This window comes from Pogoniulus pusillus, chromosome 8, assembly GCF_015220805.1.
Source record: "Pogoniulus pusillus isolate bPogPus1 chromosome 8, bPogPus1.pri, whole genome shotgun sequence".
Lineage (NCBI taxonomy): Eukaryota > Metazoa > Chordata > Aves > Piciformes > Lybiidae > Pogoniulus > Pogoniulus pusillus.
Genome location: NC_087271.1, coordinates 41,172,394 through 41,199,496, shown reverse-complemented (window position 1 = coordinate 41,199,496; position 27,103 = coordinate 41,172,394). Strand labels below are relative to the sequence as shown.

Genomic DNA, 27,103 nt, shown 5'->3' with positions numbered 1-27,103 from the left:
TGTCTTCCACCTCCCCTTAGAGCTGTTCCGCTCAGCCCAACCTGTGCTCTCCTCAGGCACCCCTCGGTCCCCCATCTCTCCTCGGCCCACCTGCCCTCAGCCCTGCAGCACCCTATTTCCCCTCACCCTCCCTGTGACCCCATGACCAGCGTTCCCTGCCCCCCACCGCCCCCAGCACTCCTCAGGCAGCCGCTGTGTCTCCCCGTAGCCCCCTGCCCGCACCCTGCCTCCCAGCACCACTTTGGTAACCCAGGTGGATGCAAGGGTCCCCTTTCTGCGTAACCCCCAGGGAGATGCTTAGCTGCAACTCCAACCACTGGCATCTCATGATGCTGTTTCTTCCTTGACCCACATGGTCCCACAAGCATGACCTCAGACACGTCACAGGGTGGGCTAGCAGTGCCACTTCCCACACCTGATTGTCCCCCACCTGCCCAGACAGGTCAGGGGAAGCAAGCACAGGTCCCAGGGCCACCAAGACTGCCGTTCAGACCTACATGCGAAGGCGTCACTCCAGAGGGCAAGGTCTTCCCAAGCCCCTTTCTGTTTTCCCTGTGACCTGAGCGAGGTGTGCTGTGGCCAGCAGCTGGCGAGCAGGGCTGGGCCTGCGGCCAGGCCTGCCTAAAAATGCGTATTTTTAAAAGAATAAATGAAAGGTAGTTACAGTGAGATGAGAGCTTCTTGTGGGGGGTGATCTCATCCAATTGTTCCTTTCTGAGATCTGAGGGTTGCCAACTCCAAGCCTCTCGTGGAGCCAGGGAAGACAGGCTCAGTCCCAGCTGCTGACCTCTGCGCAGGTTGGGGTAAGAGCCATCAGGTGGACTGCGAAGAGAAGAAAATCATCTATAAGACAACTGCTTTGCCTCCACTCTTTTGTGAAGCACTTTCTGTCATTTCAAGCTAAACATGGCTTTTCGTTGTGAGATTCCTTTCGAACCGTGGAAATGTTTTAAAGCGGTAGATGGCAAAGTGAGATGTTTTGGGTTTTGTCGCTATGAAACGTCTCACCCAACACATTCTTTGTGTTTCTCAATTTGCTAAACTTTATCAAAGCTTTCTGCTTTCTCACCCAAGACTTCTCTACACAGTTTTACTTAAAAAAAGAAAAGAGGGGGGAGGATAAAAATGAGGAAAATGTCCTTTATCTGCACAGCTCCAAAGGAAACCGAACTTTATCCAAGAGACGAGGAGCCAAGGGGACTCCTCTCCAAAGCCCCAAACTTTCAGACGCTTAGTCATCCCTTCACGTGCTTGCACACCACGTCTAGACAGGAGATGTCTCAAACTCTGGCAGGAGCTCTTCCATCCCCAGAGGTCAGTCCAGGGTCTTTAGGGTTTGATTCTGAGTGGCTCTAAGGAGAGGCAGCACAGCAGAGCTGAATGTGTGCAGCAGAAAAGGGAGCGATGGCTGGGGGGGAATAAACAGGCACGTTGGGGACCACAGGATGTGGTGGCCTGCTGACCCCACAGATTCTGTTGCATTGCAGATCCTTCCCCTGACTTCCAGGTCATGACACCATGCTTCAGCGTACCAGGTAGGCGTAAGAGAGGAGGAGCCAGAAGGCCCTAGGGGAGCTGGCGTGTGTAGGCAAATGTGCGGGCGAGGCAATCTGTCTGTGGGGTTGGGGAGTCTGAACCTGCCCCACAGCATCTCATACGGTGGATCAGAGCCGCTCCAAGACAGGCATCCCAGCACCGGGCCTTGGAGGAGCCACTGGGCCAACACAGAACTGGCCAGAACTCTGGCTCTGCTGTCTGCTGGAGTCTGTAAAATCCCTCTTGTCAGAGATAGCTAATCCTGGGGCCTTTCTCCTGAAAAGCACATTTCATTCTTCTGTCTCCTCCTGCCTTCCAAGTGCGTGAGATTGCAATAGGTATTACAGAAAATACTCCTCATGGGAGCTGACATTGGACTCCCTTAAAACCCAAACACCATCACCCCTCCTTCCCCAAGACACCAGCAAGCGCTGTGCTCTATTATCTCTACACCCACTAAATCTCTCTGAAATAAAGAATAAACATTTCCACCACACATAGTGTAAGTGTATGTGCCAAGCTGCATCGCTTCCTCTTCTCTCCTCTGTGGTTGCTATAAAGTGGTTTTGTTTCAACGGTGAAGCAGATGGCCGGATTCCAAGTCTGGTGGCCCCACTGCCCCCATGTACATCTAACCCTATCTTTGGTTTATCACAGATTCCTGAGGAAAATGTTTATGGGAGCCTCTTGTTTAAAATCTTGGCTCAGCCACAGCATAATTCCCATTATTTACTAAAGCAAAATCAAGCTGTTAATGCACCACTGCTGTGGCAAATGGAGCCCTTGAAAACGGAGGCCAAACACGTTCTGTTCTCTCAGCACAAGGGAAGCATCTCCTCCTCATTGCTCCTCAGCAGAATGAAAAAGGGTCTCCTGGCATGTGGCTTTTTTTTTGGTGAGGAGAGCCATGGATCTGTTTGCTTTCCTGCCCAAGTCTGGACAACCCAGAGTCCAAACAGTGTACAAACTGCCAGAGGAGCTTTACCTGAGACACCTCTGTGGCAGTGCATTTCGCTGTTAGCTGTGATCTTCTGCAATTTTCCTTTAATATAGTCCATGGAAAGAAAACCAAACCTAACACCAAAAAACCCAAACAGCAAACAACCAGAGCCCTTCCCCTTTCCCAGCGGCTGCAGCCCCCATGACACAGTGAGCTCTGTATGGAAGGTCTCTTCTGGGTTGAAGCATGGCAGTGTCCCTTCTCAAGTGGTTTTCAGAGGAGATTCTTACATTTTCCAGGAAATGCTGTGCTGCTGCTTTGAACTGATTGTTTGTCAATTTAGTCATTAACCTTCTTCCTTGCTCCTCTGGCTTTTGATAGGACAGAAAATGTCAAAGGGAAGGGAAACAGGCTCGTAGTGATTTCCCCTGGTGCAGAATCCCAGTTCCCAGATGTGAAGGGAGTTTTCTCATCAATTTTAGCAGAGACACAGCTTCACTCATGGTGCCAGATTAAATCAGCATTCCAGGGGTTTGCAGGGTTTGTGTCTTAGACTTCAGCACAAAAATTGGGTCTTCTGGAGTCATCTCAATCTGTAGACCTCCAAGCCCTTTGAAAAGGAACCAAATACTTCTGATCCCTCTTAAAGGAGGTGGGAATAGCTGCCCAGACAGCAGAAATGGAATCCCACTCATCCCATTCCTAGCCTCACACCCAATCCTTTGCATCACAGCAAATTTACCACGGCCAAGGTGTATTCTGTTACAAAAGGCATGTCTTAATTCATGCATTGCTTATTAACATTCCCTGTTCACAAACTATTGCAAACAAACTGCACATGGCTAAAACAGTACAGCCACAGGAGAGGGGTTTCAGCTTCACCTCATGCAAAAATTCCTTGACTCTAAACTCATTTGTGGCTTATTCAAATGCAAGTAGCAAAATTCTCCACCATCCAAAGTTTACCAAAAAGAGAAACGACTTCTCCCAACAGCTGACATAAACATGTAAGCGCTACCAAACTTATTTACATGTTTGAAATAGATGGCATAATTACAATGAGTTATAGTCAATAGTCAGTCTTTCCCTGGCTTAAATGCTACCTTCTGATACAGCACAACATATCCTTTAATGGCACTCACGTGCTCTTCCTTAGAAACTGATGCCATTTCCACACACACACACACACACCCCAATACACAACCATCTGTAATTGAAAAGAAAGTGGCATTGTTTAAAGTAAATCCTCTGCCCTCTTGGGAATAAATAGGTGGCTTGCCTTGCAGAACGTCCTGCTTTGGGCACTTCCACATTGTAGCAAGCCATATGTAAAATCTTTTTGGCCTCGTTTGTTTGGAGCCCAAACCTGAATTTCAGCCAGGAAAGGCAGTTTTTGAAGACTGACAAAATGCAACAAGGAATTTGAAAACAGGTCAGGTAAAAGCTATCAAAGGAAATATCAACAAAAGCAGTGATACAGTCCTCCAATAAAAGCAGATCCATTTTGGACTCAACAGAGAGAAGGTCTTTTTCTGTCTTTCAGCCAATACTGATGTTCCTCAAAGGATGCGAAAGAGCCGTAAAATTCACTGTTATCGAGTGTGCCTCACATTCTGCACCACACTTCTTAAAAGAGAAAGCCACTTCAGAGGGACAAACACATGAGAGCATTCCATAGCTTCTCCACGAGATCTCTCAAGCCAGGCCTCCAAATGAGACCTTCTCTGCACGGCCATCAGAGTGGGCTCACTTTTGTGCTACATCTACTCTCAGGTGATTTATTAAGAAGGTATGTCTCTGTTTTTCTTTCATAGATGAGGAAACAGAGGGACAAGAAGTGCCTTACCTCTGTGAACCTCTAGCAAGAACTGAGGTTCACATCCAAAGGTGATCACATAGTATCAACCTTGAACAGAGTGAAAGAAATGCCTGCTGCCTCTCATGAACTAGAGATATCTAGCATTACTCTCGCTGTGTTTCAGATGCAGGCTCATGGTTTTGGGGTGTTTTCCACCACAGAATCTGATCTGCCTTCAAATGGTCTTTATGGAGTACACTGTCAGGTAAAAGTTGATTTTCCTCTCTTATGCTTTCCACAGATTTCCAAGGCTGAGAAAGGCTGCAAAGGAGGAGGCTCACCTACAGGTTTCCAACTTCACCTTCTTTAAAGGAGGCTCCACTCAAAAACAGTTGTCATCCTCAGCCCTGAGTCAAGGGGTAAAATAAATGCCCTCTTTCCCTTTGCAGCAGTAAAGTTGGTGGGAGGTGTTCCCCTGTGCAAATGTCTGCCAAGAAGACTTAGAATCATAGAATCAATCAGGTTGGAAGAGACCTCCAAAACCATCCAGTCCAACCTATCACCCCGCCCTGTCCAAGCAACCAGACCATGGCACTAAGTGCCTCATCCAGGCTTTTTCTGAACACCTCAAGGGACAGTGACTCCACCACCTCCCTGGGCAGCCCATTCCAATGGGCTGCTCTCAGAGCTAGAGCCCTACCATGTCATGCACCTCTCAAGTTGGCCATCACTACAAAGAAGGGAGCAAAGACATCACAGTGGGAGACTGGTGGTAAGCAAGCCGACAGCTCCAATTTGCTGACTTTCTCTTTGATAAAATTGCCCCCTTGGCTTGTTCACAGATTCCTCCAGTCTCTCTCACAAGGGTTTTGACCCAGTGTTCCTGCAAGCTTTCCTGTTATCAGCTGTCCTATCCTTTCTACACAACTGCTGAAGTTGGATCTTAGCCTTTCATTTCATTTTCATTTGGCTTCTTCCCCAACTTCCCATATTTGAGCACTTTGCTTATTATCAGTCTGGTCCCTCCTGCACTGTGCCCAGCTCCATTCTACTAATTGGTTTGAGCGTGGACCCAGCGTTCCCTAAAAAAAAGGGTCACTTCCCCTCACATGCAGTCACTGCCATGCATTCAACACCCTGCCCAGACTCCCAGAGCAGGAGCAACAGTTCCTCTCCAAAAGGTGCTAGTGCCCTTGACTGAACAGGTCTGAGACAGTGATCGATATAATCACTGATATATGATTGTGTCCCATATTGGTTCTTCACAGCCCAGGAAACACGTCCCCTGGCAAGCCCTGAAGGTTGTAGGACAGATAGGCTTCACAAGCAGACATCCATTTTCACTAGTGCTCCTAGCAGCAGCTTTCCCAGTAATATCCCTGTATTGCACACTACCTTGAAATGCCCCAAATTTCAAACAGCCAGCAACCTAAAACTGGGTTGCTCACTTTAATTCCTGTGAATGGAAATTATTTGTATACAGTCAGCCAAATCAAAGACACTTGCACCACCTTTGCTGGTGACCTTGTCTTTCAAGAATACAAGCCACCACTACTTCCTTGTGGCTTCCAGGTCACAAAGAGGCGTCAAAAGCACTTGCCTTTCACTTGTATGGAGGCAGTGCTGCAGCGAGAATAACCACAGAATAATCACAGCAGCAGTTCTCCTGCCCCCACTCCCAACCCAAGTTCTTCAAGGACTTCACTTTTGCTAGTTGACTGGGCAGAAAACCCACGGAGCTTAATTTCTTACCATGCTTTCCCAGGAGGAAAAAATCTCACCTAGAATTGCTGTCAAGTCACATATCTTATCTCACCCCAGAAAGATTTAGGCAGGTTAAGCCCGGCTGAAAGAAAAATTATCAAAGGCTGCTTGTTTGATAAGGGCAGATATATACTCCAGCAGCACCTGGTTACTGTGGAACACGTTAAGCTAGAAGCTGCACTGGGGGAGCAGGCTGTCCTCCCTGGACACTGTTCTCCAGAGGGGAAGCTAGAAAGGACAGGTTGTCACTAGCTCTGAATGAGAGTGAAGCCTGCAGAGCAAAAACTGTTCACATTTGCAGCGAGCTCAAAGCCACCTGGCACTGGCATCACGTTCACTGGCTGGCCCACTGACACCATCGTCTCAGCACCCGCTGAACAGGAAAGGCACGGCCCTGGGAACAGAAACTCGAGCTCACCGGGATGGTGGCTTCGGAAGAAGGTCCTGCTGAGCCAAAGGAGGTGACAGTCTTAGACAAGGTGCCTAAGCAGTGTGGATTTTGGATGAGGGCCAGAAGGCAGTTGCCAGAGAGTGAAGAAAGGATGAAGGCACCATGTTTTTGGCACTGGTGAAAGTGAAAGGACACGTGAAACTCTAAAGTCTACTCTAACATGCTGCTTTCCCCTTAGTCCTAGGAAAGATCCTCAAGGAATGTAAAGCAATAAATCTCATTTGAAGCAGTACCAATGTGCTTTCAGTAAAGACCTGGCTTTCAGATTTTAGAGTCCCCAGGTGGGTGTTGCATGGAAGCCTGAATTTCAAGGCCCAGGCTGGGAAGACCCCACTCAACTCGTGTTGTCCCGGCCTCAAATTTAAAAAAGCTGAATTTCATTCTGTGTTTCAGGCAGCTCAGCCCCTTCCTCCAGGTATTTGTTCTTTCCCAGCTTGGGCAGTCTAGTTCTGGAGCAATACAAGAATTAGGGCAGAGAGAAAGACATTGGCAGAAATCAAGGGAAAGACAAATCATCACGAGCCCCCATAGCTCCCGTGGAAAGAGCACTGGCTTTCTGTCGGGTGGATGAGGATGAGGATAGAAATGGAAGCAGTGGCCAAGGAGATGCAGACTGCCTTGGGCAGAGAGGAAAAGGAGTAAAGTCAAAGGAAGCCACAGCATTCTGATTTTGCAGGAAAGAAAGTCAGAGTTTTATAATCATCAACTGTCCACTCACCAACTGAAAAGCATGACTGACCTGCAGCCACCCCAGGAGTGGGCAGCAGATGCAAAAGCAGCAAAGGGACATGTGTTCACCCAGAGGTGCCTTATACCTTTTTCTCAGAGAACTGCCCCAAGCACACAGGGCAGTATTTGCCATCTTAAATTCCCTCCAGGCCAGGCCTCCTATTGCTTTTGCCTAGAACCCCTCAGCTCTGTCCACAGCAACCAGCAGGTCTGACTCCCAATTAACCCCATCTCTCAGTCCTGCTCCATCTCCCTTCCCAGCCTGCTCAATGATGGCAGCTGGGAATGCAAAACACCCTGTCAAGATATTCTCTCAACATCTACCCTTTTCTATTTCCAGCTCTTCCTCCTATTTGGTTGACACAGAATCAGGCTGAGAAGGGTCAGATTCATGATGTGAACCCCAAGGCTCAGTGTAAACCAGGGAGAGCATTTCCCAGGGCTTGGGCTGGAGAGTGGGGAAATGACAGGCATGTGTCTGTGACACTAGCAACTTGCCAGTGTTGTGACCCAAAAGCAAGGCTGCCAGGGACTGCTCAGAGCTAACAGCAGTAGTTGTTTGCTTTTGAGCTAAGAGGCTGGCTCACAAGCTGGCTGTCACTGTTCCAGATGACAAGAAAGAGGATTCCTTGCATGCATACTCTGGACACATCTGGCCAGCTGCTGCTCCTAGGCACTGCCATGTGGCTGAAGTCAAAGACATGAGTCTAGAGGAGGAGCAAAAGCAGTATTTTATGAGAAAGAGCAGCAATCATTTCTTCACAATAGCCGCTTGGACTCCGATGGAGGCTTTGCCACGTCTAGAGCAGAGGGCAGACTGTTGCAGCTGGCACCTTGCTTTACTCCTTCAACAGTGAATTGTAACTTACCAAAGCACATTCAGCCTATGTCTGTAACCTATATAATGTAGCACTGTGCTAGTTTGAAAAAGGCTAGAATGTTTTGGTGAAAAGAACTAGATAATTAGCTGTGAAAAAGAAAAACAATGGTTGTGTCTCTTCTCTCACAGTCCCGCTGAGAACTGAGAGAACAAGAAGTAAACATTAGATAACATTTCTCCATTTTGTTCTCACTTTGCTTTTGCCTTCAGACCGAGCCACATCTCCTTAACCTCACTGCCACTAACCTCCCTTCTTAACCTCTTGGCTGCACCTCTATTCTTTCTCAGGATTTGGGGTAAGGTTGAGAGGGGTAGGGGGAGGTGCAGGGGTGGCAGAAAACCCCTCCTGGGGACTCAGGTTTCTGGGAGGGGAGCGGTGCTTCTGTATTACTTTTCCTTTGTATATTTCTGTATATAACTGTATATATATTGTAAATAGCTGCTTGTATATTGTGCTGCTGTAAATAAATAGCTTCATTTATATTCCCAGAGTACATCTGAGTTAGCTGGGGCATTTCCAAAAGTGGGGGGGGGTGGGTTGCAGCCTAAACCACCACAAGCATCCTCCGAGACAGTGCTTGGCTGATGGACTGTGGATGTTCTGGAGGCCACAGTGCTGCCATCGGCCCCGGAGCAGTACCTAAAGGAACTCTCAGGAGCTCCACTGTGCTCTGGAAGAAGACAGCCTCTGCCATATCTTCACCACAGGCAGCCAGGGACCTTCCCTGCACAGTGCATTATGCATCTGTGGGTGGGTGAACCCAAGCAATAGCAGGGGATATCTTCACTAGGATCAAAGGCTGGTCTGCTGTGGTGAAGACACCTGCATTCTGATATTAAGTTATCAAAGTGAGTCCTTTCAATGACCGAGGCAAGCTACAGCAACCTTGTCTGTGTAGACAGAGGTAGGCTTACTCCGTTCAGGCCCAGATCCTTCTCTACACCAGAAACACTGAGTGATGCCAGTCATGTGAGAATGGTATTGCTCTGGATTTACTCTATGGAGCTGGGGTCAGTCTGTTACTTTTACAGAGGACTTCTGCCATCTCACCTCATCGCAGCTTAACTCCAACCCCCAAGTGCTGGAATAACCAAATACCGTCAACTAAATTGCCTCAGAGAAAACAAACTGTGCATTTTTGCAGTCCTGAGCCAGAGCCTTGTTCTCATGTTTCATGATGAAAGGAGTTCTTTAGGCTGCACAAAACACTTGCATTAAAAGGCAAATATTAATATTTCCTAGGTTGTTTTTCCCCCTTTGTAACCTATAGCAGATGAGAGAGAATACATAATGTGGAATCAGAGGAGCCCCTTAAAACAAGAAATCAATATACATATATAGTGCCCAGCTAATGTAGGGCCAGATGGATCCTTCATAAGGATAGAAGAAATTATCTTGGCTTAGTGCTGGAAATGAAGCACAGAAAACCTGTGGCAAGACACAGGAAATCCTTCATGATGGACTAAAGGAAAAAAACCTAAACAACAAAAGTCAGATTTCTGATCTTCCCATTAGGCTTAGCGTTTGTGCAGTGAGCCTCTCCTGCTTGCTTGAGTGTCCTTCTCCTGGCTAAAGAGAGAAGCTGGTGTTTATTGCACATACAGGCACATGCAAATCCCACACATGCTCATCTCAGCCCATCTGAGGCACAGCTTCCCAGGCTGTATCAAGTGCAAAGTGAAGTCACCTGAAGAGTGTCACTTTAAAAGCCACGGAAGTGCAGAGAGCAGCACCAGCAGCAGTCAATAGCAATTTCCACAGCCAGGTCGATACCATCTGATGGCTGTGTAGCTGTAAAGATTGTTTCACACACATATCAGGAGGTGGGCAGGGGCAGGAAAAGTGGAATTGGTTTTAATGATTGCAGGATTCAAAGTACTCCTGGCTCCCTCTCTCCTCTTCTTTCACAAGGAATACAGGCACAAAGACTCAGAAATCAAATTTCCAGCCCTGTCAGTTCCTATCACACCAGCTCCATGCCTTGGACTCCTTCCCAGTTTGCCAGGGAAGCTTCTCCTAATCCACTGAGAAGTGCATTACCGGGAGAAGGAGTTGCAGCCTGTGTCCAAACTTCCCCAAGGCTTCAGGTCGTTAGCTCCACCAGTTTGGACACAGAGCTACAGCAGAAGTGCAGCGCTCAGGTTTAAACCTAAAGGGTTTCCAGATGAGGGTAATTTGCACTGTTTTAGCTCCCCAGACAAGATCAGCAGTGTCTCATTTTGCTAGATGCCTGATAGGCAGGGAATAGTAGGCAGGCAGAAGCAGCTGAAGACAAAAAAAGAGGGAGGATACCCATTTTGCAGAGAATATGTGTGAATGACTGTAGCCTAAAAAATAATAACACATTGTGTTTCTGTTTCCTCATGAAGTGTTTTTCAGCCAGCGACTCCAGGGGCAACACAAGAACAAATATGTCTTGGTCAATGTTAAGAGCATTGCTGTGGGATGGAGGAGGCCAGTTCTGTGGCCTGGGGTTGCTAGGGCTGGCCCTGTGATTCCACTCCGCTCTTTGGCTCCTGTAAACGTGCTGAACTACCAGCCACTGCTTCTGTTTCCCTTGCACTGTCTTGTCTGTCTGTCTGTCTGCCTCCTGCCTGAGGCATGATCTCTTTCTTACTGTGTTTCACTAGCTGGAGCTCTGATCTCTGCTAGGAAAACCTCTCAGTTGCTCCTGCAGTAAATGAAAGCCAAGACTGTGTCTGCTTTTCAGAAAATAAAGACCATTAGTTTTATTCTTTGTCTTCTAATTCCTTAATTCACTGACATCTAAACACAAACATCTCCCTCATCATCATGTAAATATGCAAGGTAATATTCCAAGGAGCTGAGCCTCTAGCAGTCTTTCTTCTGACCCTTAGCACCTGGGCATTGGGGTGAGAGCAGGGCTGGGCATCTCAAAGCATCTTGCTCTGAAAACTGGGGCAAAGCAGCCTCTCCACAGTTGAGCAGGTTGTGCCAGATGGACACAGCCCTACCTCTTCAGATAATTTCATACAACACAAGTCACTGCTGTCCTATATTCCCATCAAAGAGTATTTTATTGACCCTCATTTAGGCCTCATATAATGCAAAGCAAACAAAACAACCACTGGCATATGCTACCCACGAGTCTCTCTTTCACCTTGTAGGAGTCCCCACATGAACCTGAGCATAGGTTTTCCACCAGCCCCTAGGGCATCAATCCCTACTTGATGCAGCTTTTTAAGTGATTCGTTTTTTGATAATAGATACACAAACATTGCAGGTCCCAACCAACAGATTGATCTTTTCAAGGAAGGGATAACACACATGTACAGTGCCCACAGTGGTTAGAGGCATGCTCCAAAACTCCCAGCCTCTGGAGTCATCTGAGCAGCAGAAATAGCAGGTAACCGTGGCCAGATCTTGAAGCCTGGAAGTGGAGAATGTGGTAGAGCTTCATTGCAAGGGCTAGAGGAAACAAGAGGGACAGGCTGCAATCAGTAGGGCTTGTTGACATTTTAAATCACCAGAAAGCCAGCTGGGGTTCAGCCTTCAAAGCTACTATTCCTTTGGATTCAACTTCACAAAGAGTTTTTTCCTGGGAAGAAATAGAGGGAGAGGAAGGAGGAAAGGGGAGACACATGATTTCAATACTTTTAAAGAAGGCATCTTTCTGTTTCAGTTTGAAACACTCCTGGTTTGTACTTGTCAGAGGACCTGCCAGCTTTCCCCAAGGGTGCTGCCACAGCCAGCCGTAACCCCTGCAGCTGTGCAGAGGTGGCCCCCGCAGTGCTTCATCCAGCACTGTGCCAGCAGACATGGGGAGGGTGACAAACAGGGTAGAAGACAAACAAAGCCCAAGCTGCGGAATCACTGAAGCACATTTGCTCAGCAAAGGGAGGCTGACAACCCAGCAGAGCTCTGACCCTCCAAAGAAGCTGGAAAACAAACTCCCTTTCTCTCCACATGCAGGACCTTGACAGTGAGGCTGTTTGTGCCCTTCAGCCCAGCCAGCAATGCAGAAGACCTGCAGATGATGAAGACTTGAAATTCATAACTGATGAGGCCAGATGGGCCACTTGCATCAACCAAACCTACTCTGGCACTGCTCAGGTGGAAGAGCTGTGGGGATTTGGGGCTGATGTCTACTCTACCTGCAAGAACTACCTACACATGCAAGGAGAAATCCCTGAAACTCTCTGGTGTCCTCGACAAGGTTGCAGCTTTGCTACTTTAGTCCTAAACCCAGCATTGACCACCCCTCTTGGCAAACCAGCGATAAACCAGAACATCACAAAACTCTTGATGCATTTAAAGTAAAATCCAAAAAGTACTGTTATTTTTGTTTATCTTTTGGGTCACGTTTTCAGGTTTCTGCAAACAAAATGAAATGGAAGATCCTTGTAATGGTGCAAGTGCAGAGGCTGGGACTTTAAATAAAATCCCACGCACTGGGAGATGCTTAAGGCAGTGGTGAGTGCAGCTTTTGCTTTGCCTGTGCTCGACCCTGCAAAGGACTGAAAGGGCTCTGTCTGCTCAGCAGTCAAAGAAAATCTTTGTCGTGACTTGATCTCAGATAGACAGAGAGTGAAAAGACTGGCATGCTGGTTAGGCTCGCAGGTAAAAAGCACAGTAAGCAGCAAAGCCCAAAATAAATAGTGAGAGCTGACAACACTGAGTGAGGGAACCTTGACTGGGAAATAAAAGACAGTTCCGAACAGCGAGGGGAGTTAATCACCAGGTCTGGTTACCAAGGGAAATGGCAAATTCATCATCAGTCAGAGGCCGTGCACCGAGACTGGATGCCTTCCAAAAAGAGACACTCCGGTTTAGGACCACCGTTTTGGGTTCAAGAGCACCTCTCAGAGAGTAACAACACCCTCTGCCACAGCCTCTGCGGGCAATGCTGGCCTCAGCTGCCAGGAGAGCGCCTCAGGGTCGTGGCGCTGCAGAGCCCCCGCCCTGCAGCCTGGCCTGTCCTCCCAGCCCCGTTCCTCCTCTTACACCGAGTCTGGCTTGTGGGGCCTGGCCAGCTGCTGACACTGTGCACTGGCTATGGCCCTTCTCCAGACACCCTGCCTGAGCTGGGCTCTGAGTCCCGGCACGGTGCTGCTGGCCGCCATGGCAAGCTGTGCTGCCGCACTCCCTGCGCCAGAGCCCAGGCTGCCCAGCGCAGCCAGGGAAGCAGAGTAATAATCAATTCTCTTTACTCCTTTTAGTCTCTGCATCTGCTCCTTCCCTCCTTTAGCTGCCATGCAAAACCAAGCCTAAAATACACGCTCTGGCTTCTGTTTACCCTTTCAGGCAGTTTTCCTGATGGCCAAGATGCTGATTTGAACTGACCTCTCTCTCAATGCCACCTTTCCACCAACTCAGCTGCCCATCCCTCCTTGGAAGCAGAAACAAAAACCCAAGGGCAAAGCAAAGTGGCATTGGCTTCCCTGACATGCGCCAGCACCTCATTCTCCCAACTGTCACACAGGAGAAAAGCAAAATAGATCAAAGTCTGACTTCCAGCTTTGGCTATGGACATGGAGTGCAAAATGCCAGTCATGGCTCTGCTGTTCCCACATGGAAGTGACTCCCCAGGTCCCAAAGGACAGGGGGGGTGCTCTCTTCCCTTCTCCTGCACCCGTCAATACAGCCAGTTTAAATGAGATTCAGAGGAAAGCAGGTGCCTGCAGCTCATGCTGCTTCCCTGACCCTTGTAAATCCAGTCTCTTGAGTGAATGGGCTGTTTGGAGAGAGCCCTCCGTTTGTTTGTCTGGGCTCTAGTGATAATAGCTCTAATTTATCTCTGAGCTGGGCAGGCATGTCTAATGTGTTTGAGTATTTAGAAGCATTACAGAGGTTTCATTTGGTCAATTGTTTCTTGAAATCCTTTCCCACACACAGAACAGCTATGCAAAGGTGGAACCACTCCATTGCAGGCCACCCCGGGAGCCGTGGCCTGTGCTGCCAGGCTGGGAAGGGCACACATGCGGCGGCTGCTGGGTTCCCTGAAGAGGAGGTGCGGTCATCCCAAAGTCCTTAGTACCCAGCCCTGACGATTGAAGACCAAGCAGCCAGCCTTTGAAAGGGACAACAACAAAAGGTGGTCTGGAACATGCCCGCACACCTCCTCCTGCTCAGACCCCCCAACTCTGCTTGCACTCTCCTCCCCTCCATGTGCACAGGCTCTGCCTCAGCTGGGGCTCGCCAAGGGCAGGGCGGCGTCTGCGCGGGGCGGCTGGGCGCGGCTGACGCTGTGCCCAGGCTCACCTTAACCCTTCCCGCGCACTGCGCCCAACGTTAATCCTTCCTGCGCCCGCGGCCCCTTCCAGCTGCAGACACCCGCGGAAGCCCCTTAAGATGGGTGCCAGAAGAAGGGACTGACCCCGAGCCAGTGCTGGGGCGCGGCGGGAGCAGGCCACAGGCAGAAGAGGCAACCCCGGGCCAGGGAGTCTGGCGGCCGAAGCCACCGCGCGTCCCTGCCCGGCCAGCGCTGCTCAGGCGCTCCCGGGGAGCTCTCAGCAGTTCTCTTCATGCCTCTTCAGCTAATTTTAGCTGTGAGCTGAGAGGCTGTTACTGAGGTTCAGCTGACTGGTGGCAATTTATCAGGTCACTCTGTCAGGGTAGGGAGCCTGATCCAACTCAGCTCTGCCTTCCCTGCCCTCCCTTTCCCAAACGTAGGAGCATTGAGAAGCAGACCCCTTCATAGGTGAGGAGCAGACCTGTTCACAGGGTCACAGGATGTCAGGGGTTAGAAGGGACCTCCATGGATCATCGAATTCAAGCCCCCTGCCAGAGCAAGACCACAGAATCTAGCTCAGGTTGCGCAGGAGCACATCCAGATGGGTCCTAAAGTCTCCAGAGAAGGAGACTCCACAACCTCCCTGGGCAGCCTGTTCCAGTGCTCCGTGACTCTTACAGTAAAAAAGTTCTTTGTGGAACTTCCGATGCTGTAGTTTATATCCATTGCTCCCTGTCCTATCACAGGGCACAACTGAGCAGAGCCTGTGCCCTCCCTATTGACCCCCAGCCCTTCAATATTTACAAACATTCATTAGATCTCCTCTAAGTCTTCTCTTCACCAGACCAAACAGCCCCAGGTCCCTCACCCTCTCCTCATAGGGCAGTGCTACAGCACCTTAACCATCTTTGTAGCCCTTTGTTGGACTCTTTCGGGTAGATTGCTGTCCCTCCAGAACTGGGGAGCCCAGAACTGAATGCAGGTGTTGCACAGCAGCCGTAGCTCCAGAGCAATTTGACAGAGCATTAGCATGAGGAAGACCATGCTGCTCCCCCTGTCTGTCCTCCACACCAATCTGCACACCAAGATGCAACCAGTGCTGGGGTGGAGCAGGTCAGTCAACACCTATCACCATGCAGCCAGGAGGAAACGATGCTGCAGCTCCCTGGCTGCAATTGTGGGGCTAATTTATGGAGGCCAAATGTAATTACTTACCCTGGCACATGGCCAGGACACAAAGGTTAACACCCTCACTCTCCAAAGAGTGCCAGGGGAGCCTGGGGATGCTGCCATGTCACTTTATACGCTTTGACTTCACGCGGTGCAAACAGCAAGGTTTAGGAAGGGCCAGCTGGGAGGAACAAGGTTGTCATGGAATTTTTCAAGAAGGAAAAGGAAAGGAGGAGTTTGCTTTCTGCTCAGCTGTTTGGGTTTATTAACCTTACTGCGCTGCACCAGGGACCCAGAAACAACAGCCCTGCAGAAAAGCAAGGCCTCGCAGATGCATCCTTTCAGCTGCTTTGGTAAGTTTGAGCCTCTCTTGGCTTTGCTAGAGAAATCTGGAGAGGCCTTGAAAAAACATCACTTCATCTTTGTCCCTAAGCTCTCTGTCCCTGCAACGGCCTTGGCTGTGTCTGAGCCATCAGAGCAGAGGCTGGCACAGATGCCGTGTCTGTGCCGTGCCGGCCGGAGTGCCTGCTCAACTTCGCTGGCTCCCACTGCACTGGCAAAAGTTTCTCATGGCTCTACAGTTTTTTATTATTATTAGGATTTAAAACAGATTGAAATAGCCCTTGTTAAAAATAAAAGCCACCAAATTTAGTCTTCCTTCCCTCTCCCCGCCCCCCAGCCTCCTGTTTCCTGCAGTATTTGCAACAGGCAGCTGGTTGGGAGGTTTATCCCCAGGGGTTTTGTCTGTTATTTATAAAGCTTTGATGAAAAATGTGAAAGAAAGGCAAAGAAAAAGAAAAACAGATCAGCTTCCAGGTGACCTCTCTCTTTCTACAGCAGCTCTGGTCCCCGAAGCAACGAGGCATCGCAGCAGCCACAGCTTCAGGGACTACATCCAGCATCCTTTGGGGTCACTGCAAACCTGCCCTCTGCCTTCCCTGGGGAGTCTCTCTCCACATCTCCCTGGCCCCAAGGGATGCAACAATGAGGGGTACAGTTCCTTTCATTTACAGTGTACTAGTTCAGCAAAAAAATGTCACCAACCTGCATCTTTTAGCAGTGCTGTGTTACTGGCAGGTGTCCCTGGTGGACTTCCCAAAAGCTGCTAGTGCAGGACTGGAGGAGCTGGGCTGCTGTCCTCTCCTGGTTTTGGGGGCAAAGCAGGAAAAAAAAAGTATTACAAACACATCCCTCCTGACTGCCCCACTGCTGGGATAAGAGCAAGCACCTGTAGCTGATGTGGGCATCTCATGAAACAAAAAAAACAAAGATGTTTTATCTTTGGCCTTCACCTGTGAGCCCACACAGGAGAGGGCAGGGTAGAGTGGTAATTCCCATCCCCTCTGTGGATCTTCTTTCCAGAAAGAGGGGAAGGACAAGCACAGCAAGAAGAGCAGCCACACAGCAGTAGTAATCCCCTTGGCAGGTGTAGCAGTTTCAGAGCTAAGGTTCTATTCTGGTTTTAAGTTCTAAACAAGAGAGAGGAACTTTCTGGGCATTCTTTTGAATACAGAGTGAATGAGCAAGGCACTGGCTGTCCAAAGAAAATAATGCTAAGGTCTGTAGCATTCGCTGGTTTGCCAAGAGGGATAAAACAGCAATGTATGAACAAGTTCTCACTCTTTGTTCACTTTGCCTTCCGACTCCTCCACTGCTCCTCTGTGCATGACTGAATACTGACCAGGTAACATGTGAGATCTTGCTTCTTGCTTGGTTTGTGTCTGGAGGGAGAGAAGGTGGCAGCGTTGGCCCTTTTTGGGCTTCCTTTGTCCAGCAGGGAGGATTGTATCACAGGACTGTCTACAACTACCTGAGGGGAGGTTGTAGCCAGGTGGGGTTGGTCTCTTCTGCCAGGCAAGCAGCAACAGAACAAGGGAACACAGTCTCAAGCTGTGCCAGGGCAGGTCTAGGCTGGATGTTTGGAGGAAGTTATTCACAGAGAGAGTGATTGGCATTGGAATGGGCTGCCCAGGGAGGTGGTGGAGTCACCATGCCTGGAGGTGTTCAAGACAAACCTGTCTGGGGCACTTAGTGCCATGGTCTGGTTGGTTGGATAGGGCTGGGTGCTAGGTTGGACTGGATGATCTTGGAGGTCTCTTCCAACCTGGTTGATTCTATTCTATGACCTCCATAGATCATCGAGTCCAACCCCCCTGCCAGAGCAGGACCATGGAATCTAGCACAGGTCACACAGGAATGCATCCATACAAGTTTTGAAAGTCTCCAGAGAAGGAGACTCCACAACCTGTCTGGGCAGCCTGTTCCAGTGTTCCATGACCCTCACAGTAAAGAAGTTTCCCCTTGTGATGAGGTGGAACTTTCTGTGGTGTAGTTTACATCCATTGCCCCTTGTCCTGTCATGGCTCACAATGCAGCAGTTTGTGGCCTCCCTCTTGACACGCAGCCCTCTGTATCATTTGTAAATTGTATGTAATTGTGAATACATGTCAATACCTTGTGTGTACATGCTTGTAGATTTAGCTTGCTGTAAAACATACCTTGAGCTTACTTCCAAGCTGTCTGAGCCAGGCTGGTAAATTTTATTGGGGGGTAATTTCTGGTAGATTTTATTTTGGGAGGGTGAATTCTCAAACCCTGCGCAGCAGGGCTGCACCCTCTGCTCAGGCTGAGATGGGGCCCAGGGTGGTGGCCAATGGCAGAACATTGCCCTGTGCTCCCTGCCCCTGCAGCCACGCCCGTGCACTTGCCGGTGCAGAGAGGCACGTGTGTGCATACAGTGGCGCGCACCCGATGCGCCTCGAGAGGAAGAGCATCTCGAGAGCAAACATCTCATTTGAAAAGTCACTCTGTGACAACAAGTTAATTATCTATCACATCATCTCTCAAACCCAAACATTTTGAAAGCTAGGAAATAACTAATTAAGATCATCATAAATCTTACTCTATCTCCCCAGCTCATTTTCCCAAGAATTAGGAAGAAATACAGAGTTCATTACAGAGCAACAGCCCTAACTCTGACCTGGAAGGTATCAGTGACCAGTTCATGGAGATTCTCTATCTGAACACCTTCTTGGAAGGGTTACTGTAAGGTAGCACAGGCTAATTGTTTTGCAACACTCTCCTGGCTGCCAATAAATCTGCAGATTAATAGCAGTGATAGTTAAGAAGAAAAAAGACAAACCCAAAGCAAAAAGCAATATTGAGATCCTCTCACCTAAGAAAAGCCACATGACTTCCTCAGATCCATTCTGCTTTGAACCAGGAGAAATCTTTGACAGGAGTATAATTAACTGCTCCCAGTTACAGTTTTGCTCTCTTTTCCTTTTCCAAACAACTGCTCCCAGCAGGCTCCTTACACCCAAGCCTCTACCCACTACTGGGGTTTTCCTTGGAAGCTTCTTTAGCTATGGCTTTGACGAGCAGCTGGCCATTTCTAGAAGACAACTTCAGGTTGATCCTGGATAGCTAAATCAAACCTAGCGGAGAAGATGCACAGAGCTAGGTCAGAACCGATCCACTATTAACATGCTTGACGTGACCGAGGAGCTTAAGGACTTGACCATGGAGGAAATTCCAAATATTGCTTAATTGGAGTTTTGGAGTTTGAAATGCAGGTGGGACAAGCATTCGAGCAAGGCTTGGATCCTGGAATCATGTTTAATAGGAAAAGGGTGTTCACACTTAGCATCAGGACTACAAGGGAAAAGCAATGAGATGGGGGAGAGGTCAGCAAAGGAAATCAAGAGATACAAGACCAAAATGAAACTTGTCAGAGCTCAGGCAGAGTTAGATCTTGAAGGGGAGACAGAAACACAGCCAAAAGGGCTTTCATCATAGGAGGAGAGCAGGTGGCAAGCTATGGCTGCTCCTCACTCATGTTAAAGGTCTGTATTAGGTTAGTTTGGACATGACCCCAGGAATAAGTCAATGCTTGGTACTTCATAAAGGTAAAGGCAAGGAAAGCACATGTAGAAGTTAACACTGATCCATAGCCATAGGGTGGTCCAGAGCAGAGCGGGGCAAGTACTCCTCATAGGTCATCGTTCAGAGAGCTGACATCCAGGAACCACTTCTCTATGACTGCAGGGTGGAAGCTGCAGCACCTCCATTCAGCTCTGCAAAGCCAGTGGGCTGATCTCAAGAGTCTTCGTGGCCTTAAAGTAAGTTCTGAAACCGGGATCATTTGGGACTTGGCTCACAACGTGCGAGAAGAGCCACAATGCAACATGGTTCTTGCAAATTTGGGTTTCAGTAAGCAACCCCACAAGCCAGCTTCCTCAGAGAAACAGGAGGTTTGGCTGGAGAAGACTTCACTGAATGGTGCCCCATGGGACACATCTCACTGGAGTGGGAGGACATGGACCATGGAACAAGGGAACCATAAGCAGAGAGGCGTAGAGCAGGATAGCGCTGAAGGACTGCAGAAATGCTCTGCAAAACTATACATTTAGCTTGGGCACAGAGAGCTGCCAAACACTAATCCACCTTCATGAGCCAAAGTCATAGCAGGAGCAGAAACCCCTGGCCTTGGGATAGGGTGGGAATTCAAACAGACCTAAACTTAGTGCTACATAGAAGAAGGCTCTTAAACTCTTGAGGCAGGCCCTAGTAAAGGGCACTAGCAAGCAAATTTCAGCTTAAGGTAAAAAAGGCCCTTTTTATACTGGAATTAAAATGTCTAGACAGAGCCTTCCTGGAGTAAGTGGACCTGTGTGCACTGATTGCAACACACCTGATAAAATTTCCCACGGAGACAAGGACTAAGGAATACTTTTCCAGAAATTCCACCAGGAGCCATTTAAAAAGTCTTTGATCTGAAGAATTACTTATGTCATGCAATGAAGTCTGCATTGTGGCTGCTCGTACATGCACCCTAAACGGTGAGCAAGCAAGAGAATTGTCTTTGGAGTGAAGACAGGAACAAGGCTGTCCCTCAGCGTGGATTCATATCTCCCTCTAGCTGCTGGTCCTGGGGACTCAGCAGCCTTTGACCACTCAACGCCTGCACATTCTCCCCTCTGACCTGTCCTATCTGCTAGTGCTTCCAGTGTTGCACGTCTTGGGGTGGCTTCTTGCTAGCTTTAGTTCTCCACCAAGAAGTGCAAAATACCTTAACTACTGGAGAGGACTTACTTCAAAAACGAGGTGAAAAGACCAAGAGTAAAAGCCACAAGGTCGACAGCTTCTTCAGAATAAGAATGCACAGGTTAACCAACACGGCATGTGGAGAGCCTTGGCCTCTGGAGGGGAGATGCCCTGCAGCCAACGTGCTTCTGGCTCATGCACTCTCTTAGGCACAGCTGAATCCACAAAAGACCTTAAAGTTCATTTTCTCCCTCTAGCATACAGCAGGATCCATGTAGTTCTCAGCATCACACTGGTCTTCCCAGAGATATGTTCCCCAGACCAAAGGGCCCCAGGTCTACAACTTGCCATTAGATGTTGCTGCGTCGTTCACATCTTCAGGGACAGCACCGGAGCTTGCCATAAAAATCACAGAATCATAGAATCATTAAGGTGGAAAAAGACCTCCAAGATCATCAAGTTCTACCTTCCACCCAACACCTCCATGACCACTACCGTGAGCAAAATGTCCCAACAAGATCAGTCGCAGGGAAGGAGCTTATTTCTGGCTCCCTGAAGGAGGGTTGTTTGAAGATCACCGAGTCTTCCTCTAGGAGGCAACGAGTAGAAGAGTCAAAGAGAGAAGGGAACTGACTCCTCCAAAAAGTCAATCAGCAGTTTCTGGGAGAACAGCTTGGGGGGAGAGCACATTTCAGATCCGGCCAGAAGGAAGGACTGAAACCTTCAGCCACTCTGTAGTACCTTCCAGGGTGTCAAAGGAAGCTGCTTTGTGAGGAGGATGCAGAGCCTTCCTACTTTTTGGAGGGCTGGATGGAAGGCTTGCTTTAGGGGGTTGGATTCTGATGGCTGAAAGATGTTTTCTGTCACATGGGTCAAAGTTGGCCTGGCTGGTCCCACTGGCATTTTCAAGAACTCTTCCTCTTTTTATGTTCAGATCTGAAGGGGGGAAACCTGCTCAAATCCTGGGCTGATGGTCCCTTCAGCCAGCCACTGCTCAGCAACATTAGAGTGCTTGTGATGTGGAGACTTCTTCTGCCACAAAGCTGGTCATAGCAACTGCTCTTGGCAGGTGTCAGCTGTGAATCCAAATCATCTCATGCAAGAACAAAACCAGCAACAATCAAAAAAACCCAAACCAAGAACATAACAAAGAATCCCTTTTCTAAACTGTGACTTACTTTCTTCAGATGCATTTGGATCTAGAAGTATGAACAGGCTTTGAAGAGCAAGAAACAAAGAGCAGCAGGAGAAAGTCAACATTTCAACAACCAGAAAGGGTCCAGCTAAAACTTTTACAGCTGATGAACTTCCTGAGGCACAGCAGGAGCCTTACCAGCTCTCCACAGCACTAACACAATTTCCAGTTCTGATCACTTTTCCCAGCCAAACCCATAGAAGAACTAAAATGAGACTATCACACAGCTGAGTACAAGTCTGAGGCTCTTTCTCATCCCTCCAGTCAGGCGGAGCTGGAGCAGGAGCTGACCATTAGGCAGCTCCAGCTCTGGCTATAGCAGAGAGGCATCACAAGGCAAACCTGACTCCAAGCCTGGGGCAAGTCTCGCACCTCTGCTACGTTCACCTTGCTTCTCCCAGGACCCGAAAGCAAAGAGTGTCCACACGGCAAAGCAACAGCCACAGCTCTGATCAGCCTCTTAAGTAAATCCTGGCTTTCCAGAGCCTGCCTGCTAGATCTGTAGAGATCTAAGAGAGCCTCCTCATAGCACCTGAAGGTGCATTGTCGGCGCAGCATGGAGGGGGTCCAGGCTGAAGCCAGCTGCAGAGCACATCTGTGACAGGCCCCAGCACTGCCGACACGTCTGAGCAGCCGCATGCACAAACACACACACGCACAGTGTCCACCTTGCGAAGTTTCCCCTGGATTTTTGTTACCATGTCATCTATTAATTACCTAATTACATCTTCTAATTATGGGATTCCTCCAGTATTTATACTCATTACATAAATGGCGGCAATTACACTAATTAGGTTAATGATACAGGATAACAGTCTACAAATTGCTTTAAAGGGACACTCTAAAGGCACATAGGCCAAGGATGCTCTCTGGCAGGTCAGCTAGTGGGTGGCAGGCAGAGATGCTACCTCACCCCACCTAGCTGCTGCTGCCTCCTTGCACGGTCTCTACCTGAGCACTGCTATGGGCCCTTGCTCTGCCCCAACAACCAGAGAGCGGCTGCAGAGAGACCTACCAGCGGCATAAGGCAGCAACGCTGTTACTTGGCTGCTCAGTTGCTTCTGCTGAAAGCTGTAGTCCACTGCGGAAGTTCCCCTCTAGGATGGAAAGCCAGAGGAAGAGTTGCAAATATTTCTTCTCTGACTGTGTGGAGATCTCAGAGGAGGAAGGCAGAGCACCTGCCTCCTTCCGGGCTCCCCAGAGTCGCTTTGGAATGCACCCCAAGGCCTTGAGTCCCGCCCCGCTGGATGCTGCCCAGCCTCTTGCCTATTGGTGTTTCCAAAATGGCAGGTTTGCAGAGAGGAACTCCAGCTCCCCTGCTCCAGCCAGGTCCCCTGGAGCTCTGGAGGCGCTCGGGTAAGCCAAGCATGTCCTCAAGGTGACAGGCAAGCCAGGGGAAGCTGGAAGGAGCCTGCTTTGCTGAGTGCCCTACTTACCCAGATTTGATGGAGGCTGAGCGGCGCGTGACAGGGCTCTTGCCCCCGTATCTCACCCAAAAGGATCCTAAAGTAGTGCCAAGCTCCATTACTCTCTGGAGCAGCCTTGAGCAAGGGGGAGAAAACTTTCTCGCTTGGATTCAAGCGCAGGCACTTCTGCGGCGGAACGCGGGAGCCCTTTGCCGCACTTTGGAGCGTGATGAATGGCTCTTTGTCCTGCAGCCACTGCAGAAGGAGAACGGAATTACCCAAACTGGAATTTGGCCAGGACGCAATTTTACGCTGAATAAAACCCCCCTCCCCCCTCCTTAAAGTGTCTGCAAATCCCCCTTTAAAGATAAAAATCCCAGACTCAAATCCAGCGCTTGCTTCGGAACTGGCCCGCTGCCATCGTAACTCAGCTGAACAACTCCATTTTGCACCTTTAAGGCTGTGGAGCTCTTGTGTTGTGCAGGAGATTTTGTTATTGGCGAGGTTGAGGAATGTTGATTTCTGCTACTGAACTGCTGTCTTAGCCCTAAACTATATCCCTGTGTCAGCTGCCCAAAGACATGTGTAACCAGGTCCACTTTTGGAAAGATATACAGCTGTGTCCAGCTTTATAGCCTGTTCCAGCAGGACATGGCTGGAACCTCCAGTGGAGCAGCCTGACTGGTCTCCACTCTAACAGGCAGGGTCTATGGCTCCAGTGGGAGTCTTGCAGGAGCATATATCGATTGTAAATAATGTCTCAATATCCTATAGTAGGTCATAAATCAAAAAGGGGTTGAAATATCTTTTCTCCAAGGGACTTTTTCCCCCTTTTTTTTCAAAGGAGTCTATTTCTTGTTTAGCAGTTTTCTTTTCAGAGTTACTGCATCAACCTTTTACCCTAAATGACAGGTTGGAATCATGACCAGCAATCCTTGCACGACCTTAGCCAGGGATATGCAGTAGCTCTGCCATGAGTCCAAACCCCAGGTGTGCCCTGGGAGAACAGTGACATCTCCCATCCAGGCCAAACCCCTCACCCTGGGTGGTGATCCTTGCCTTGCGTGGGTCTTGCTGAGCAAGCTAGGCCCCACAGCAGCCATGTCTCCTCCAGGCTATGACCTGGAGATGGGCCTTGGATACACCAGTGTTAGAGATGTCTAGTGTGAAGATGGACGTCTCATAGGAGGTGCAAGAAGCAGAGATCCTCCCCGAAGGCTGTATCCGACTTCTCTGCAGCTTGTTTGGCCAATACCAACCCAGAAAAGATAAACAAGCTTTGAGCTAACAAAGACATCAGCCTTTCTCCACTTCCACAGACCACAGGAGGTCCCTCAAAAAGCCTAAACATTGACCAAACATTTCCCTTTCCTCTACAGAAAGAGCCTCCCTGTGTCTCCAAACCATATGTGCTGGCACAGCAGAAGGAATGGCATCAGGTTTTTGTCCTGTTGGACACACCGCTGACACTGCCATCAGCCAATAACCTGTTATTGGCATGTGACATGGGACGGGTGCAGCCTCCAGGCCACCATGCACCTGCACCAGTCCCCTCCTCAGCAGTCAGGACCTGCAGATGCATTTAACATGGCTCAGGGCAGAGATTCCTCTTCTGTCACTTTTCTGTAGGGCCCTATCACAAAGGCCTTCATAGAACCATTTTGGTTGGAAAAGACCTTCAAGATCATCAAGTCCAGCCATTATCTAGCTCTACCAGCTTTGCCTCTCTCCTTTTAGACTTCACATCCCAAATTCCCAATTTTAGACTTCATATCCCGAATTTCCTCTTTTCTTCACATCAAGCATCAGCTACTTGATGTTCCTGTGAGCAGGCAGCCCCTGGCTCCTGACGTCCTTCATGTTGGAAGTTGCTTCCACTCAACACCACGCCACTCTGATTTTCCTTTTAAGCACTCTGCAAAGCCTTCCCTGGCTGGGATGCCTCCCTAAGATGTGTTAAGCTACCTTTGTGCTGAGAGCAGCACAGAAAAAACAACAGTACTGTCAGCCTGGATTCACCTCAGCTGGGATTTTAGGTGGTCACCTAAAAACCCCACAATGCAACGTGTTCTGCAAAGGCTTGCGTCTCTTTGTCGCCAGCCAGCAGAATGAGCTGGGATGCAAAGGTCCCCATGGGAGGTGCTGGAGGTGAGGGGGTCCTCAGTGTGCAGAGGGACAAGGTGCCTGCTTGTTTACTTTGCAAAACAGCAGTTTGTAAAACTACTCCATCGTTCTGAGAAAGAGAAAAAAGAAAAAGCCTGCTTTGGGGTATTTTCAGGGGTGCTGAGCAGGAGAACATGAAAAGCTAGTATCTGCTATCCAGAAAGTCCAACAAAGTGCTCCAAGCTGAGCATCCCTGTCACATTCAGCTGTGCAGCACCTAGGGACACCTCCAATCCCTCCTGCCAGCATCTCTCCTGTGCCACCAACATCCTGCACGTGATAGGCGATAGGCCGCCCTGATGGCCATGGGCAGCAGGATGTGGTCCTACTGCTCCCCCTCCAGCACTGCCTTGGTAGGGCCAGGGCAATATTGATTTCTCCTCCAAGTCCAAGAAGTATTTGAGCTTGACTGGCAATAAAATCTAGCCCAGAAGAAGTTTCGACAGGATCTCCTGGGACTGAAACGAGAGCTACAATCTTTAAAGAAGCCAAGAGGGAATAAAAGGGAAGCAAGGGTGGGAGGGGAATAGCATTTACCTGCACAAAAGCAAGAACGTTGGCAATAACCCAGCTCAGCTCTGGCTCGCACGGGAGGCTGTGGAGAAAGGGGGTGGGAGGCAAGGTGGGAAATTACCAGGAGCTTAAGAAAATAGATATATAAAAATTGAAACAATAAAATAAAACTGTATCAGCATTGACTAATAATTTCCGGGCTCTGTGCAGATGTCATTAATGACCCTTTTTATTCATGCAGGAGTTCCCAAAGAGGAGCATAATGTTCCATTAGTAATAATTGAGAAAGTCTCCTGTCGAGATTATGTCAAAACCTAGAGATGCTGCTGCTGCCAAAACATTTTGGTGACAAACGCATGAAGGTTTGACAGAAGGTGCCACAGCAGGTTGAGGCGGCTTCAGGAGGGGAATCCTAGGAGGAGAGGAGAGGTGGGAGACAGCAGCAGGGCGAGTGCTGAGCACCAACTTGTGCAGGGAACAAGCCCACCTGCTGCGACAGCTTTGGGGTCGTGGTGGCACCTCAGACGTGCTGCTGGGGACTGTTCAGGACTTTGGCTGATCCATCTCATCCCCCACCGACAAGACTTTGCAATGTGTATTGTGCCATAGCTCAGTGCTGCTGCATCCTTTCACCCAGGGATAGCTGTGTCCTCAGCCACCAGGCGAAGGCAGGGGTGTTGAAACACCCTGAACGCTTTCTGCAGTATATCGTGGCCCTCGGGCTACTGAGGGTGGGGACCACTGCAGTCACCAGCACAAAGGGCAAACCTGGGATGAACTCACTGTGAGGAATTTAACCACCACTTCCCATTTGAAGGGCACGGAGAAAATTTCAAGTGGCACAAGTGTAGCTTCTCCCCTCACTTGCCCAGCAAGGCTGAGCAATGTCTTTTTGACTACATAAAGCAAGTGAGATTTAGACAGTTGGGACAATAAGTTCCTTCCACCAGCTCTCTTCTATCTGCAGTTGGGATATCTCTTGCTTTCTACCAGCAGATGCAGAGCCCTGCCTGACCGCAGCTGGTGTCTAAGTGCTGATGTTACACTGCTGCTGCCAGATGCTACTAGAAAACACAGGAAGGGCAAGACTGCTTCCAGGCTTGGTCCTTTCCCAAAAGCACAGTTAAAACGCCTTGCAAGAGCCAAAATAACACACTCCTTCCTCTGTCCTCACTCACCCTTGCCAAGCTGCTCCTGGCCCTGGAGCCTCCAGTGTCACCTACCCTACATACTGCTCTTTTGCCACCTTTGAAGCCTCCTCCTAGGGCAAGGAAGGCTTTGTACCTGTGAGCACAGCTCCTCCTGCAACATAGCCTGG

At 49.1% G+C, this 27,103-nt stretch overlaps 1 long non-coding RNA gene across 2 annotated transcripts; it reads right to left on the bottom strand.

The window, feature by feature from the left end:
* Positions 1-261: 261 nt before the first annotated feature.
* Positions 262-27,103, bottom strand: LOC135177774 (uncharacterized). Of its 2 annotated transcripts, none has more exons than XR_010303151.1 (6): positions 27,009-27,103; positions 25,810-25,867; positions 23,140-23,364; positions 22,719-22,800; positions 16,507-16,605; positions 262-822 (listed from the first exon to the last, which is right to left on the bottom strand). It is a non-coding gene; the product is annotated as an uncharacterized LOC135177774 (long non-coding RNA). The 2 variants fall into 2 exon arrangements; XR_010303150.1 differs by lacking the exon at positions 262-822 and adding an exon at positions 10,973-11,528.